This window comes from Lithobates pipiens, unplaced genomic scaffold, assembly GCF_037356315.1.
Source record: "Lithobates pipiens isolate NorthernLeopardFrog02 unplaced genomic scaffold, aLitPip1_a1.2 Scaffold_23, whole genome shotgun sequence".
Classification (NCBI taxonomy): domain Eukaryota; kingdom Metazoa; phylum Chordata; class Amphibia; order Anura; family Ranidae; genus Lithobates; species Lithobates pipiens.
Window position 1 is genome coordinate 282,057,324 of NW_027507785.1, and position 19,095 is coordinate 282,076,418.

The 19,095-nt window shown below is 43.8% G+C and overlaps 1 long non-coding RNA gene across 1 annotated transcript; it reads right to left on the reverse strand.

The window, feature by feature from the left end:
* Positions 1–7,936: 7,936 nt before the first annotated feature.
* On the reverse strand, positions 7,937–10,479 carry LOC143927044 (uncharacterized). Its single transcript, XR_013262221.1, has 2 exons — positions 10,378–10,479; positions 7,937–8,714 (listed from the first exon to the last, which is right to left on the reverse strand). It is a non-coding gene; the product is annotated as an uncharacterized LOC143927044 (long non-coding RNA).
* Positions 10,480–19,095: the final 8,616 nt, after the last annotated feature.

Below are 19,095 nucleotides of genomic sequence, written 5' to 3' on the forward strand. Positions count from 1 at the left end.
CTCATTTTAGCTGGCTGCTGACATCAGATCATGGCAAACCCCGATGTTGTATTTTGCTGCTCTTTTATAATGAGTCTTTGTCCCTGGAAGTGTCCCTGGGGAAGAGTCTTATCCAGTGACCAGACTGCAGCCTTGCAACATTGTAACAAGTCATAAGGTCCTCCCAAAACCCCCTGTTCTCTAGCTCCCTTGTCACCTCCTCCCATGCTCAGCTCCAGGATTTCTCCAGAGCTTCTTCCATCCTTTGAAACTTCCTACCCCAATCTGTCCGACTGTCCCCTAATCTATCCATCTTTAGACGATCCCTGAAAGCCTTCTCTTAACCGCTTACCGACCAGCTGCCAAAGTTCTCTTGCGGCAGGATGGCTCGGTTGCGGCGATCGCCATAGCTGTACGTCGTCCCATCTGTGGGCACGAGCTGATTGGCCAGTGGGGGAGCCAATCAGCGGGTCCGTCGGCTGCCCCCGATCGTTCCCTGCAGTGACAAAACGGGGATCTGCCATAGTAAACAAGGCAGATCTCCTTTCTGACAGGGGATCACACAGAGATCCGGTCTTTCTGCTATGCAGGAAGATGGATCTGTGTTGTCCCACGCAGCCCATCCCCCCACATAGTTAGAAACACAGTGAGGGAAGGCAGTTTACGCCTTGAGCGCCCCTGATGTTAACCCCTTCCATGCCAGTGTCATTAGTACAATTTCAGTGCATATTTTTAGCACTGATCACTGTAATAATGTCATTGGTTCCCAAAAAAGTGTCAAAAATGTCAGTTAGGTGTCCAATCTGTCTGCCGCAATGTCGCAGTCCTGCTAAAAATCGCTGATCACTGCCATTACTAGTAAAAAATAAAAATGCTATAAATATGTCCCCTATTTTGTAGACACTAGAACTTTAGCAAAAACCAATCAAATGCTTTTTGGGATTTTATTTTTTACTAAAAATATGTATCAGGTTACAATTTGGCCTAAACTGAGGAAAAAAATAGCTTTTAAAACAAAAATTGGGGATATTTATTATAGCAAAAAGCACAAAATATTGTTTATAGCGCAAAATATAAAAACCACAAAGGTGTTTAAATACCACCAAAAGAAAGCTCTATTTGTGGGAAAAAAGGACATTAATTTTATTTAGGTACAGCATTTCACAACCGCACAATTGTCAGCTAAAGTAACGCAGTGCCTTATTGCAAATGGCCTGGTCATTAAGGGGGCAAATCCTTCCAGGGCTGAAGTGGTTAAAAGAAGAATATCCTGCTTCTTATTAATACACTGTTTTACTTTTTCCATCAACTCATCCTCCACAGCTATTACCTATTGCATCAATTGACCCTTCCTTTTAGATTGTAAGCTCTAAGAGCAGGACCCTCTGATTCCTCTTGTACCAAATTGTAATGTAAAGCCGCGTACACACGGGCGGACTGTCTGTCCAACTTAGTCCGTCGAAACACATTTCAGCGGACAGTCCGCTCGTGTGTGGGCTTCAGCTGACTATTTCAGCGTGCAGTCTGGCGGACTAAGTATTTCGGAATTTCCGTAAAATATTGTCCGTCCAACTTTGGTTTCAGCGGACAGTCCGCTCGTGAGTAGGCTAGTCGGACGGACTAAGTATGACGCATGCCCAGAAAGGATTTACAGGGCGGAAGCGCTCGGTCTTGTAAAACTAGTGTTCGTATTGAAGCTAGCATATTCGTCATGCTGCTAATTTTGTGTTTCTTTAATATAGCCCATTCTTTTCTTCTTCATAATGCAAGAAAAGTGAAGTAGCTTTGCTGCTTATATTCACACAGAGTTATCCCAAATGTTTTTATTCATCCTCATCCTATGATTAATATTCCAATTTTAGAAAAATATGTAAAATATATATATATATATATATATATATATATATATATATATATTTATTAAAAAATTTATAGAATTTATCTATTACTATATATTTTTGGAACTACTATTGTCAGTTTAAAATTATTTATTTATTTTTTTTAATTTTTTTTGTGGGGGGGGGGGGGGGGGGTTGAAACAAGATGGACTTGCGTTTTTTTTGGCCAAGCAGGACTATGTAAGTAGAGATAGATAGATAGATAGATAGATAGATAGATAGATAGATAGATAGATAGATAGATAGATAGATAGATAGATAGATAGATAGATAGATAGATACCCAAACCAGCATTTTAGCTTACACATGATTGAATGTTCAAAATCAGCAGAGCTTCCCCTCATTTCAAATGTTAAGCCTCAAATTTACAGCGACTGCACTTCCAAGTGCACTTGCAGTGCTTTAAAAATTGCACTTGAAGTTAGCATATTTATATTAACATGAACGTGTGTTTTGTAAATAACCCCCAGAGTCTTTTGACATGTACCTGCCTACTCACAAATAAACTCAGTTTTTTTAATCCAAAATAACAAAAAAAAAAACATACAATATTTTTGGAAATAATAAATATTTATTTTTCGTCAGAACAAAACAAAATCAAGAGGGAGGCAACACTGGAGACAATTTTGAAGTTTGTGAAGCCTTTTATCCCCCAGGCACACATCAAGTGAGTGGCCACCAAAATTCAGAACCTGTGTAACATGTAAATAGGGAGCACAACATGGTCCTAGAATCCCACAGACCAGGAACAGCAGCAGATGAGATCTATGTCCCCAGACTGTGGTACTACAACAGCCTGCGTCTTCTTTCAGAGCAGACTGAAGCCAGGCAGTCACTTCCGACTCTTCCGTCTAGCCTTCCCTCCACGCGTCGCTGGAGGCTGTGCCTCTGGTGGTGGACTTGTGGTAGGAAGAGGAGGAGGAGGAGGAGGAGGAGCAGTAGGGTCTGTGTTGTACAGTCTGGTGGTCGGTGTTAGCTCACCCTTCAGACCCCGTTGAATCGCATAAAAAAAAATGGCTTCGCACAAGTTGCGCTGTGCCTTCTCCATTTCTAGCAACTTGCTTGCCAAATATGTACCGTAGGCCTCCTCAGGATTGGGGGGTTTGCTCAGCACTTGGGTGGCTTGGCGTATAAGTGCCAATGACTCCTCCTCTGTCCACGTCATCCTCCTGGGCCTTTTGCTGGCTAGGCGGAGGGGAGGGACCTGACTTTCGGTCCGACTCCTGCTGGGCCCAGCTAGCTCCTGTGTGTGGCTGGTCCCGGCCTCCTCCTCCATACCACTGGTCCCGGCCTCCTCCTCCATACCACTGGTCCCGGCCTCCTCCTCTATACCACTGGTCCCGGCCTCCTCCTGGGTGAGCTCATCCTGTGTAAAAAACAAACAAATCAATAAATAAAATATGTCTATATTTTGAAATCATCAATCACTAACAATTTTACAGTTCTCACTTGCAAATACATTTGTCTTGAAATACAAAAGGCTATCATTTTGACACCATCATTTTTCCATCAGTTCACCAAGATTTGAGCCACATTTGTGGAAACTACTACTATTTAATTTGTGATGAAATCCTAGATTTGGAAGCAATTCAAACATTGAACTTTACATCATTAATATTTGAGCAATCCTAACTTTAGAAACTAAAATATACCTGGCTCCAGCTGGGCGCATCAACTTCGTCCAGCAAGGAAGGGTCTGGATCTTCCAGGGATGGCTCACCTGAGGTAGAGGGAAGGGTGGAGGGAAGGGTAGACGGAAGAGTGGAAAGTGACGGCCTGGCTTCTGACGTGTCATCCAGAAAACGCAGCCTGTCGTAATACCACAGCCTAGGTACAAAGATCTGACCTGCTGCTGCTCCTGATGTTTGGGAGTCTAGGACCTTTTTGCGCTCCCGCCTATACACGCTACGCAGGTTCTGAATTTTGGAGCTCACAAAATTAATGTCTGCCTGGGGGAGTCGGGTTTTCACAAACGTCAAAATTGTCCCCAGTGTCTTCCTCCGGCCAGGACGGCTGGAATATTGTGGGTGCTTGGAATCCCACAGGCTCCTGTGCGACTCCAACATATCGATAAATGTGGAGAGGAAGGCCTCCTCCTTAAAGGGGTCTGGAGTATACTTTTGCATTTTGATTTCTGAAAAAAAATAAAAACATAAATACTAATGTCAGACCAAATGCACACTATTTATATTGTGACAATGTAGGCGAGACCCACACTACACCCACACACACACTACCACACACGCTACCCCCCCACACACACACTACCCCCCCACACACACTACCCCCCCACACACACACTACCCCCCCACACACACACTACCCCCACACACTACCCCCCCACACACACACTACCCCCCCCACACACACACTACCCCCACACACTACCCCCCCCCACACACACACACACACACACTACCCCCCCCCACACACACACACACACTACCCCCACACACTACCCCCCCACACACACACACACACACTACCCCCCCACACACGCACACTACCCCCCCACACACGCACACTACCCCCCCCACCCCCACACTACCACACAAAACACCAACCCCACTCAACCACCAACCCACATAAAAATCAATTAACCATCAACAAGGTGAAATCTCACTATATACATTCCTAACGCAGGCTTAAAATTAAAATAAACTAAAAAGATAACCATCTTACCGTCGTGTGTAGCACTCGCTGCTTCCGTTCGGACAAACGTACGGCCTCGCGGTAACGCTTTATATACAGCGCATGCGTTCAAGCTCCGCCTGCGTCGCCCACGTTGCCCGCCTCTGACGTTCCGTGTGATCGTATTTCCCCGCCCCTTTTACCCTCGTTCCGCTGTGGGAGATTGATAGATGAAAATGGCGGACGGAATTTCAACGAGCAGCGCGGAGGAAAGCCCTCAACCCCATGCTTCCGGAGCAAGGAAGAGCTATAAGGCCACAAACATGGCCTTTGAAGAGATGGTGGAGATGGTGGATATACTGAGAAGGGAGGATTACGATGGGGAAAATGGCAGTATCCCAAACCCAATATCCGCAAAAACGGCATCATGAATCTAGTTGTCGAAACTTTGCAAAGCAAATTTGGGGTCCGAAGAGGCAAGGATCAGCTCCGGAAACGATGGTCCGACATCAAATCCAGGGAGCCGGACCAATACCATCGAATCAAAAAGGCCCTGAAAAAAAGTGAGTAAACTCCGCGTTTATCGTGACTGTCGGACATAATCGTTCGTATAGGTATACGATATATTTGTAAATTTGGCGAATTTGATCGTTCGTGTGGTTAATAGTTCATGTAATGAGCGAATATGCTTGTTCGTATATGTGGACGTAAATAGCATGAATTTATATATGGTGTAAATTTATCTGGTGTTGGATTAGATTTTAATTAGTTATTAATTTTTTTTGTATTGTTCATGATAAACTGAATTGTCACACTCAGTTTAGGATATAAATTTTTAATAAAGTTTCATAAATTTATTCAGTGTAATGTAGTCTCAATAAAAAAATGAGATAGATAGATAGATAGATAGATAGATAGATAGATAGATAGATAGATAGATAGTTAGATAGATAGATAAAATGCTGGTTCAACATCTGGACTGGGAATCATTAAGGCTGCTTTCACACTGGGGCGGGAGCAGCATCGGCGGTAAAGCGCCGCTATTTTTAGCGGCGCTTTACCGTCGTTTTAGCGGCGGTGTGCGGGCGCTAGCGGGGTGGTTTTAACCCCCGCTAGCGGCCGAAAAGGGGTTAAACCGCGGTGTCCCATTGATTTCAATGGGTAGGAGCGGTAAAGGGGCAGTGAATACACCGCTCCTTCACCGCTGCAAAGATGCGGCTAGCAGGACTTTTTTCACCGTCCTGCCAGCGCATCGCTCCAGTGTGAAAGCCCTCCGGCTTTCACACTGGAGTTAAAGGGGCCGGTTTTTTACAGGCGTTACACAGGCGCTATTTTTAGCGCTGTAACGCCTGAATACCACCCCAGTGTGAAAGCAGCCTTAGTGTAGTTTGGGACATCATAGAACATTTTTTGACATAATCACACACAGGTACTCCAGGGGATGATTGGAGTGTGTCCGTCTGTGAAACTTGGACAAAAGATATAAAGTATCACAGTTTGGTTAAAGGCTAGGTTCACATTGCTGCAATGTACGAGATCGAATGTGATTTGCACCGCACTGGAGTGCAAATCACATGTGATCTCTGTGTGATGAGATTTCAGCCATACATATAGTATGGCTGAATTCGCATCGCATCCGGCCCAAACTTGTACATGGCCCTTTTTTTAGTCCACAGCCAAATCGGTCACATGGGTGTTCACACCATGTGGTCCAATTCCTGTCCGAGTTTAAAGATTGCACTGTGATATGAGAAATAATTTGGAGGTGTCAATAAAACTTTACACTGATACTCCCAGCAGGTCACATAGGGCAGTGTGAACTGCCTCCGGGAGGCATGCGATGCGTGAAACCACAGTAGATTTGCAGCGTTCGCACATCGCAGCAGTCTGAACACAGCCTAACTAAAAAAATGTCATTTTAATGATGTATTAAACTAGGATCTTGTAATAACCAGCTAATAATTGTACACCACTTCAAACCAATGTTTCAGATTCCAATTTCTGAAATCAAATATCACTATGCTTAAAAGTATACCTTTTTTTTTTGTTTTTTTTTTATTCTCATAGGGGAACAAAGACTCAGACAAGAGGCGGAGCAGCCCAGGACCCCCCGACCTCAACAGCCTGATTGGGCAGTTAGCCCAAGCCCAGTGTCCGTGATGGAGCTGCCCAGCCCAGTGTCCGTGAGGGAGCAGACCAGCCCATTGTCCGAGCTGGATCAGCCCAGCCCAGGGCTAGATGTGGGGGAGGAAGAGGTGGTGGAGATACGCACCCCACAAAGTGAGTGTCTGACAACCCAGCTTAAGGTAAACAATTAATGGCTGTATATTTTAACCAATTTTTTATCTACACATGTTTTTAGGTGATGATCTGGTTGTGGAAGGACAAGCCGCGGAGCCATTTACCACTGATAGTGCCCAGAGACTCATTGGTCAGATCATGGCCTGGAATGGCAAGATCGATTTGATGCAGAACAACATCCATACCATGCAACGAGAACTGGACACTATGAGGCAGGAAATGAAGAACATGATCGATGTTTTAGGGAGAATCTAAGCCCCTTTTCCCTAAAACGAAAGATCATGTTCTTCATTTCCTTGTCAAAAAGTTTTTAATGTTTTTAGAACATTGTTTTTAGAGGCCAAATTTTGAAGATGCACACGGTGTGTCAACATGTGCTATGTGCCATCAGAGGATCGCAATGGACGCATTTGGTGTTTGCAAACCCTTCCTCATTCTAGTATGTGAGAGGAAGGGATTGCACCCACCAAACACGTCCATTGATCACTCATGATGGTACATAGCACATGTTGACATTACCAATTTTTGGTGTGCATCTTCAAAATTTGGCTTTACCCCTTGTTTTCTGTAAATAGTTAAAAATGTGATTTTATGTATTTTTTTTATAATTTTATTTTATATATATATATATATATATAGATATATCTATATATTTATATGTTTCCAAAAAAAAAAAATTACAAAAAAAAACAAAACAAAAAGAAAAATATCTAAAAAAGAGGCACTGGTTGGAATGTGCACTATTAAAAAAAAAAAAAAAAAAAAAAGATGTGTGTGTGTGTGTGTGTCTACTTCTTTCAATACTCAATACCAGTTTGGGAAGTCATTTTGTGTTTTCTGTCACAAAGGGCCTTATTTACTATTGGCAAAAACCACTTTGCAATACAAATGCACTAGGACAGGAATATGCAATTAGTGGAAATCCAGCTGTTGCAGAACTACAAGTCCCATAAAGCATAGCAAGACTGACAGCCACAAGCACGAGACCCAGAGGCATGATTGACTTGTAGTTTTGCACCAGCTGGAGGTTGGCCAATTGCATATCCCTGAATTAGGAGAATGTAGGAGACAAGCACAGTGAAAAGCAAACAAGAACCAAACTTAAAAATTTGAACAGACAATACATATTTCAAGAAAAATAAATTTTTATTGGTCAGCTGGCATTGGAATAGCCCCCCTACCATTAAAATAGCTGACATACCGGTCACGCACCTCACGTGCTGTTTGGGGGGCTAAGCCAGGATGGGCATGATCCAGCCCTGTGAGTTCAGGTAATATTAGTCCGGCCTCAGGCCCAGTTGGTTGCAGGTACTGGTTTCCTGAAAGTTTGCGTAGAAAATTGTGCAAAATGCAGCAGCAAAGAATTACATAGTTCAGTTTATACTCTGCTAAGTTGATTGCTGTCATAAACAGACGGAACCGGCTGGCCATAATACCAAAGGCATTCTCCACAACCCTTCTTGCTCTGGCCAGCCGGTAATTAAAAACACTCCTCTCCGGGGTGAGGGTCCTTTGGTGGAAGGGTTTCATCAGATGGTCACTCAGACCGAACGCTTCATCAGCAATAAACACAAACGGTAGACCCTCCACATTCTCGGCATCTGGTGGCAAGTCCAGGCCACCAGTGATGAGACGGTGGCAGAACTCGGTCTGCCTAAAGACTCCTCCGTCAGACATCCGGCCGTTCTTCCCCACATCCACATACAGAAAGTCACATTGTGCTGACACCACCGCCATTAACACCACACTATGGAACCCCTTATAATTCCAATAGTAGGACCCCGAATGGGGTGGGGGCACAATCCGCACATGTTTCCCGTCGATCGCCCCTCCACAGTTGGGAAAGTCCCAACGGACAGCGAATTGGGAAGCCACAGTCTGCCATTCCTGTGGCGTGGAAGGAAACTGGGGAGTCAAACACAGGGAAAAAAAATAATTAGTCATTAAATCCAAACAATTCATAACAAATAAAACTCAAAAACATTTTGGAACAACAGAAATATTGAAAAAGTTTTTCATCAAACAAAAAAAAAAGACGGCCCAATTCACAGATTACTCAGCCCTCTGATGGACCAGGGGACATAAGTTAGGTGTGTGAGTGGGGTGGGGGCCTAATTAATGAGTATACAATCCCTGCAACCAATTTGAGTGGGGTGGGGGCCTAATTAATGAGTATACAATACCTGCAACCAATTTGAGTGGGGTGGGGGACTAATTAATGAGTATACAATACCTGCAACCAATTTGAGTGGGGTGGGGGCCTAATTAATGAGTATACAATACCTGCAACCAATTTGAGTGGGGTGGGGGCCTAATTAATGAGTATACAATACCTGCAACCAATTTGAGTGGGGTGGGGGCCAAAACAATGAGTAGACAATCCCTGCAACCAATTTGAGTGGGGTGGGGGACTAATTAATGAGTATACAATACCTGCAACCAATTTGAGTGGGGTGGGGGCCTAATTAATGAGTAGACAATCCCTGCAACCAATTTGAGTGGGGTGGGGGACTAATTAATGAGTATACAATACCTGCAACCAATTTGAGTGGGGTGGGGGCCTAATTAATGAGTAGACAATCCCTGCAACCAATTTGAGTGGGGTGGGGGACTAATTAATGAGTATACAATACCTGCAACCAATTTGAGTGGGGTGGGGGCCTAATTAATGAGTAGACAATCCCTGCAACCAATTTGAGTGGGGTGGGGGACTAATTAATGAGTATACAATACCTGCAACCAATTTGAGTGGGGTGGGGGCCTAATTAATGAGTAGACAATCCCTGCAACCAATTTGAGTGGGGTGGGGGACTAATTAATGAGTATACAATACCTGCAACCAATTTGAGTGGGGTGGGGTCCTAATTAATGAGTATACAATCCCTGCAACCAATTTGAGTGGGGTGGGGGACTAATTAATGAGTATACAATCCCTATATATATGTATATATATATATATATATATATATATATATATATATATACATACACACATATATATATATATATATATATATATATATATATATATATATATATATATATATATATACACATATACATATATACATATATATATATATATATATATATATATATATATATATATATATATATACATATATACATATATATATATACATATATATATATATACATATATATATATATATATATATATATATATATATATATATACACACACACACACACACACACATACACACAAAGGGTGTATACAAAGAGTATACAAAGGGTGGGGGGGCAGTAAAATAGTACAATGGAGCTGACAATATGAATTATAGAGAAAAACAGTCTCGGCTGTGGGTGTATAGGGGCCCAGGATTGCATGCTGGGGATTTTAGTGAAAGCAAATATGCACGTGGGACACAAAAAGGTAAAAAGCTCAAAAAAAATGACACAAAAAAAATACATCAAAAAAAAAAAATGCATGCATTCATATAAAGGGGACATTCACATCATATTCCTGTCATGGATATTAAAAGTCATGATGAAATTAATACAAACATACAATGCATATAATGCAATATTAAAAGAACAAACTTACCTTTATATATTCCTTCTGCAGGACCCGAATAATGGCAGAACAGGTCTCTGGAATAATGATCCCCAGAGCCTGGGGGGAGATGCCTGTCGAGAACTTGAGGTCCTGAAGGCTTCTCCCTGTCGCCAAGTAGCGCAACGTGGCGACGAGCCTCTGCTCCGGAGTGATGGCTTGCCGCATGCAGGTATCCTGCCTGCTGATATAAGGGGTCAGCAAAGCCAGCAGACGGTGAAAAACGGGGTCCGTCATCCTGAGATAATTCCTGAAATCATCAGGATTATTCTCACAGGTCTCACGGGGTAAAGGCATATGCGAGAATTGGTCACGCTGGCGCAACCAATTCTTTGTCCATGAACTCCTCCTCACCCTGTTCACAGACTGGGCTCGGGTGAAAGTATTAACCCCAACACCAAGCCCCAATATAGCACGAACTCGTTCCCGAGTACGTCCACTCTCCATGGCTTTGAAACGGTCGGCTGGACAAACAAGCTCAACTGAACGCACTGAAGAACAGCCAGACCTATGAAGAACGACCTGAAACCCAGAAACGAGCGGACCAGAAGCGCCTAACAACAGGTACCAACTGATCCACGCGTACCGAAAGACAGATACAAACCTCACAGGTAAACTGCGCCACAGTAAACGGACAAATCCGTGAAGTCTGAAAAGCGCGAATCGTCTCTAACCAAACTTCTACTAACGCAAAGTCAGCAGAAGGAGCCCAAAGGGTGCTTTGCTGTGTCTTGGACTTCCTATTTGTAGTCCCGTCGTACGTGCTGTACGTCATAGCGCAAGCTTTCGGCGGACTGTTTGGCTATCCGTGTGTGGTCAAGTCCGTTCATTCGAAAGTATGACGGACTGTCCGTCGGATTGTCTGACGGACTAAGTTGGCCAGACAGTCCGCCCGTGTGTACGCGGCTTAACTGTAATGTCTGCCTTCATTTTGTTAAACACTGTGCAAACTGTTGGCGCTACATAAATCCTGTATAATAATAATAATCAGTGGCGACTGGTGCTTAACATTTTTGGGGTGTGCAAACACACTGAAAAACTGTGCCCATCAATTTCAGCCTCACTATGCCGATCAATTTCAGCCTCACTGTGCCCATCATATGCAGCTTCACTATTCCCATCAATTGAAGCCTCACTGTGCGAATCAATTTCAGCCTCACTGTGCCCTTCACAATAGGCCAATCACATCCACATTTCAAGTAAACTAAAATAAAACCACTTAACATAAGGTGTCCCAATCAGAGTCCCCCTTTACAACAGGTGTCCCCATCAGCATCTCGCTATACATCAGGTGTCATTAGAGTCCCCCTATACATCAGGTGTTCCAATCAGAGTCCCCCTTTACAACAGGTGTCCCCATCAGCATCCCCCTATAAATCAGGTGTCCTTACAAGTGTCCCTCTTTAGATCAGTTGTCCCTATTAGAGTCTTCCTTTACATCAGATGTTTCCATCAGAGTCCCCCTTTACTTCAGATGTTTCCATCAGAGTCCCCCTTTACATTAGATGTCCCTATTAAAGACCCCCTTTACATTAGATGTCATCATCAGAGTCCTCCTTTACATCACATGTAAAAACCAGGGCCGCTGTAAATCAGGGCCCCCCTTTACAGCAGATGTCCCCATCAGAGTCCCCCTTTACATTAGATGTCCCCATCAGCGTCCCCCTTTAAAGCAGATGTCCCCTTCAGAGTCCCCCTTTAGATTAGATGTCATCATCAGAGTACTCCTTTACATCACAGGTCACCATCAGAGCCCTCCTTTACAGCAGATGTCACCATCAGAGCCCTCCTTTACAGCAGATGTCACCATCAGAGCCCCCCTTTACAACACATCACCATCAGAGCCTCACTTTACAAGAGATGTCCCCCATCAGAGCCCCCTATTACAATAGATGTCACCATCAGAGCCCCCCTTTACATTAGATAGCATCAGGGCCCGCCTTTACAACATATGTCCCCCCTCCCCCCCCCCAGCTCTCATTCACAGTAAGTCATCCGTCTTACACCTTCGGACCTTTGGGATGAGTCAGAGAAACTGTAAGTAAAGGCACAGGACTCCCCAATCACACACCACAGCAGGGAACAATTCTATAGAGAGAATGTTTAGGGCACAGAGCTCAGCACCCGAAGACTTTCTAAAAGAAGCCAATAGAGCTTCTTGTTTGCAATCACGTGATTGCAAACATGTCATGCTTCCCATAGCAGCTGTGTGTCTGGAGCCCTGCACACACTTAAAGGGCCATTATTCGTTTCATTTTTTTTTCTTTTTTTCAGTGATTCCAGCACGTCCTGCTTCCAATACACTTGTGTGTCCGGTATCCTGCACACACTTAAAGGATCAGTATTTTTTTTCCCTTTATGATGAATAGCTTTGGGGGCAGTGCCCCTGCGTCCCCTATGGGTGGGCAACCACTGATAATAAGGTGAAACTGCAGCGGGGCTTATCTGTGTTTGACATTTGTTAACACAGCCAAGATGTCCAGGAAGTAGATGCAATCACTGGATTATACCTGAAGAAAGATCTAGAACAGGGGTAGGCAGCCCCCGGAAATCTAAGTTTATTTTGCCAGCACTCGACTCCCTCCCCATCAGCAGAGCAGCGCAGGGAAGTGTCAGTGAGACACTAATGCATTCCAATTTAAGAATTCCCCATGCTGCCCCTGCATTGAGGGGAAGGTACTGTGCCCCCACACATTATAAAAGATGTTTGGTTCTCTAACTTTGCTGTAGCTGTGATGGTCTGCTTTCGTGATGGGGAAGACATTGGGTTCAGTTCCGCTAGGGGAGGCCGGTCCCTGTTTCCAGGAGGAGGAGAACTATCATTGACCACTGCTAAAGCCAATCATAGTCCTGCTAGCCCCGCCCACCATCTGGAGGAAGATGACTCCCTTGGTTGCTACTAACAATCTCAGAAAGAAGGGATTTCACTGGTTTGGCTGTCAGAATACCCGAACAGTAGCTTTATCTGATTGCATATAACTGATAATCGACCTACAAATTTTCAACTGGCTTCTTCAGTTTTCAGATTAAAGGATGTTGTGCAGCAGTGTGCCAACATGGCCACCCACAGCTTGAAATCTACTCTATTCATGGCCAGCTTTACTCTCTGCATGGAAGCAGTGGTCTGTCTGCAGGAGTCTAAAGCCTAGTACACACTATGAGGAAATAGAAACGAATGATCATCAAAATTTCCACAAAGGTGTGTATCATGACGTAAAAGAAAATATTAAAGCGGGGTTCCCCCCCCTCCCCCCCTCCGGTGTCACAATTGGCACCTTTCAGGGGGGAGGGGGGTGCAGATACCTGTCAAAGACAGGTATTTACACCCACTTCCAGGCATAGACTCCCACAGGAGTCTATGCCTCTTCCTGTTACTGCGCGCTGTCTGCTGGGACACAAGGGTCCCAGAGACAGCGCGGACAATTCCTATTGCGCTGTGCGACTCGCACATGCGCAGTAGGGAACTGGGAAGTGAAGCCGCAACGCTTCACTTCCTGATTCCCTCACCTAGAATGGTGGCAGCAGCAGCCGAGAGCCGAGCGATCGATCGGCCTTGGCTGCCGGCATCGCTGGACCCCGGGACAGGTGAGTGTCCATTTATTAAAAGTCAGCAGCTGCAGTATTTGTAGCTGCTGGCTTTTAATATTTTTTTTCACAGTGAAATCCCTCTTTAACTTGTATGAAAATTCTCAAATGCCAAAGGAAAAAGTAGCTAAACATAACTAACTATATACTAGCGTCTTCCGGGTAAACCCTTCTTCTGACCATGTGCAGTATTTTCTATTTGATTAATTCCATACGATTACTGTTCAAATTGAATGGAAATCGTTATTAATCATCATTAATTCACAGTTCTCTGTAAACACTTACACAATTTGCGGCTGTCAGCTTGTGGTTTCAATTTACTATCATGATGCTGTTGAGCACACTGGTAGTCCGTTGTCTCTTCCTGTCAGCGTGTATCTGCCTGTGCACGATATGAGGTACGGGCTGACACATACATTAACAAGTATGCAGTAGTACTGCATATGGCACGTGCATGATTGTGGGTGCAATGCTTTCCAGGCTCCAAGTAAAAAAAAAAAAAGAAAAAAAGAAAAAGAAATGAACATTTTTTTACCTGCAAAAGGATGTGCATTTATAACTTATCCTTGAACACCCTCCTTGTGGAGTCAAAGCTAATTCTCTTCAGGCAACAGCAAAGATGAGCTTTATTGATTGCTGAGCTATAGGTCCTTCTTTGCAATGGGCTTGCAGTGGACAGGCCCTTCTCAGGGTGATCTTTAATATTGATTGGACCCTGAGCAAAAAATTTCTTGGGCCCCCCCATGTAATTCCACCCTCCGACTGCTCTGAGACATACAATAAATAGCAGCTAGACTTAAAATCTGTTTACTGTATCAGATCAGGTAGCAATTGAGATTGGTTGCCAGCTGTAACAGCATATCATTACTGCTTACTGACTGGTTGCTAGAGGTTACAGCACACATTACGGCTCACTAATTAGTTGCTAGAGGTTACAGCAAATGATTTCTGCTTGTTAATTGGTTGATAGAGATTACTGTACAGTAATACTGTTCACTGATTGGTTGCTAGCGGTTATAGCACATCTTCTCCTCACTGCAGGGGGCATGATCTACATATGAATGCTGCCTTTATTTACATATCAATACCATTGACCGCAGCTTTTTACTTATAAATGCCACTGCTATTTACATATGAATGCCAGTTATTTACATGTAAACACAAGGTCTGCAGGTGAGTCATCTGTACACAACAACAGGGCAGAGCAGGGCAGCATTAGTACCAGCACATCACACTGAGATATCGGGACAAAAACTTCAAGGGACAAGGGAATTTAAACAGGGATAGTTGGCAACTATGAGGCAGCTGCTTTGGGCCCCACAACAATGACAGGGCCCAGGGCAGCCGCCCCTTTTGCCCTGCCTTAAAGATGACCCTGGCCCTTCTACTCTGTGCTGTGACTGCTTTGTAAAAAAAAAAAAGAACTCTATAGACTCTGTACACCTTTCTTTTGATCCATCTAGAATGTATTTAAAGGCGAAGTACAGCCAAAGCTTGTTTTTGGCTGTACTTCTCCCGTGGATCATAGGGGTGCAGTTGGTTCTGCACCCCTGTGACCCATTTTCAGCAGACAACAGGCTGAAACCCGCTGCGGCTGATGTCACAGAGCTGCCCGGGATCCACCCAGGAACACCATAAGGTCCAGATCCACCCAGGAGCCTGGACCGCCACCCGGCTCAGCCTCTCAGGGAGCTGCTAAGAGCCTGGGCCATACGCTCCTGCCCCCTCCACAGCCCAGCGCTCCAGTGGGCATAGAAGGGGCAGAGAAGCAGTGTTTGATCACTCAGTTCTCAGTCCTAGGGCTGGCGGGGGGACAGCTACAGAATTGGACCAATCCTGCATCCATCTAAGTAAGTATGATTTAAAAAAAAAAAACGTATTTTTTAATGGCTTTAAACTGAAAGCTCAATTGGGCTTTAAAGTAATAAAACATATATTTCTGATGTTAGGGCTACTTTAACTCATGCTGCCAATTCTAACAAAGTGTTATTTTTTGTGGGATATTTGTATTATTCAGTGATTTTCCTTCAGTCAGGCAAAACAAGGTGGACAATTCATGTCGTGTGCACATCTCCTCCTGACCATGCCTTGACTTTTCATTACAATCTTAGACCAGCCAGTTAGACAGACAGTGTGGCACCATGCCGCCTGCAGCCATGCATCCAGTGACTTGGTGAGCTTGTAGAATTCTTTATTGGATACCTGACAAAGCATCTTTTGGAAGCCAACCAAATGCTCGCTGCCCCTCCTGACTGTGCCTGGATCATGGAAAAATCAGGCTGGATTAGAGGAAAGCGCCTCTGTGCCGGAGAGGGCAGAGGATCCTTTGTGTAAAGTCTCGGTAAAGTCTAGGTAATACTAAGAAGCAATGTGTCTGATACAGCCAAGCTGACACAATGTTATTGTGTGTTATCACTTTGGCTTTGGAATTGCTCTGGGGGTGAGACAGCTTGGCAGGCACAGTTGGAAGACATTTGACATAAAGAGGCTCTGAGCTAAAGTTATTGATGGAAAGAAGAGAGCTCTATCAACTTTGTGGGTGAGGATCTTAATTCAGCTTGTTCTGAAAACCTTTTTGAAAGCCAGGTTATCTTCATTGCCCCAGCTAAAGAAAGGACATTTTTTTTTTTTTAGCAAGCCAAGACATTGAGTTAGGGTGAGAGCTTTGCTTTAAAAACAAAGCTTTCGTTAAAATGGACATGCCGGTGTCTAGTGTACTGTGTAAATGGGCAGAGCATGGAACCTAGGGGTACAGAGGGGCATACTGGATGAGCTGTGTGTCTGTGTTCGTTCCAAGGTCAGGAAAAAGTAACATGGAGAGGATTTTTTTAGGCACCAATGAAAACCAATATTATATTGAAATATACTAGAAACAGGCGGTGGCCGCTCAGGGGGACGCAGGGGAATGGGTACTGTCGCCCACCCCGGTGTACCATGCGCTGCATTCCTCGGACATCACAAAGGGAATGATATCACAATGCTACCAGATGCTGCTAGCAAGGCACTTGCGTGATCATCCCTGTAAAGCAATGCCAATGTGGAAAAGAGACGTAGGTCAACTCACGCAAGAACCGTGGGAAGAAGCCCTGCAAGCTATAACCTTGTGTTCCTTAAATGTGACGCAGAAAGTCTCCCAACTCTATATAATACTGAGAGCACATTACACACCGGTCAAACTTTACAAGATGAGCAGGCTAGCTGACACCTTGTGTGGTAGGTGCAGGCAACATGGGGGGGACCTTGTCCACCTCCTGTGGCGCTGCCCGAAGCTCCACCGGTACTGGAAAGAGGTAATTGACACACTCAACTTGGTGTTTCAAACGCAGATACCCACGGACCCCATATGCTGTATTCTAGGGGTCCTGGAGGATGTGATTCCTGAGGAGCCGGTCAGAGTCGCAGTCTCCAGGGCACTATTCCAGGCAAGGAAACTCTTATTAATCGGCTGGAAATCCGCAGTGCCTCCTACTACAGCGGCCTGGATAACACATATGGGTAACACCCTTATAATGGAAAAATATATCTACCAGCACAGGGGATGCCCGGGCAGGTTTGAGCGCATGTGGTCTAGATGGCTGGACTCACCTGGGATGAGCCCAAATGAGCTTGTGATGTCCAGACTTCTACAATGTCTATAAAAAAGATTGCTTGTGTCAGGACTGACAAGATGACTGTGGTATCCTTAAGAGATATACGGGCGGATGGGGGGGTGGAGGACCTCAGAGGGGAAAAGTGTGATGATGTAACACCTGTATGTACATTAGCAAGTAAAAACTGTATAGTTGTAATTGTGCACTGGAAATTGCTGTATACCTATGAGTTCAATAAAAACCTTTCTGATTTAAAAAAATATATACTAGAAACTAAAGTAAGGACTTTAAGGGTACTATTTGTATAAAATGTCAACAGTTTATTATACACAAGGAGGGAGTAGGGCAGTAGTTTGGAATTTAAAGGGCCCCACACCAGTATTGGGAACCTCTGCCCACATATGGCACACTTTATTGCCCCTTGCTCCTGGACCAACCTTCCTCGCACATTTCTAAACAACTTCCTTTATATAACTCATTTGTTTCTAGATATTCGCTTAATTAAGCACTGACTTGATACAATTGGGTCTCTGATGTTCTATGAATGAAGCACATATGGATAATCCCATCCATCAAGAAAACTGGCAACAACTGGTCGTGCGATGACTCTCTTGTTTTATTCTGATTTTATGTATGTTTTTGTCTATATATGAGCTTTGTAGTAACACTTAATTGATGTGATATATACTTTTTAATATAGTCACAATATGGAAATCGATAGTTGCACATTTCTAATTGTAAAGCTTGGCTGCAGTTCTCTTCCTGAAGAAGTGTGCAGCGACCCGTGAAACGCATCGTGAAGTCGCAGCGAGCTACTCATCACCTGGTTCTAGTGATATTGAGGGAAATATATAGAGTATTATTACACACATTTACTTCTATGTTACGTCTAAACTATATATCTTTATGTTCTGTGTACATGGTTTTAAACTTGTGTATAATAAACTTTTGACATGTTATACAAGTGGCACCTTTAAATTCCTTACTTTAGTTTCTGTTTTTTTTTGGGGGGGGGGGGCAATTTCTATTAGAAGATGTGGTACTGGACAACAATTGTGCACATTTAAAGGGTTCCTTATAGTGACCCCTCCTCCCATCTATCTCTTTTTTCTATAATAGAATACAAAAAGTTTATTGTATAGTTGCTTAAAAAACAGTGTGTTGGTTAAAATCCATACAATTTACATATGCATAACATATACAAAGAAGAAAGTCTCCATCCATCAAAGGGAAATAAATGACAAAAAGTATTTTAAAAATATGCAGATAAGTAGAGAGAACTGACATTTTTATAAAGGTGTCACAGGAAATTATCCACAAGATCCACTATATCCAACTATCTGATAAATCCACAAGATAAAAGCTAATCTACTGCTCCAATTAGGAAACACCACGGCCGGTGTGCTGGATATACTGAGGGATCCCAGGGTGCTGAAAATGCTGTGAATTGTATGGATTTTAAAGCGGAGGTCCACCCTAAAGTGGACCTTCCGCTCATTGGAATCCTCCCCCCCTCCGGCGCCACAATTGGCAC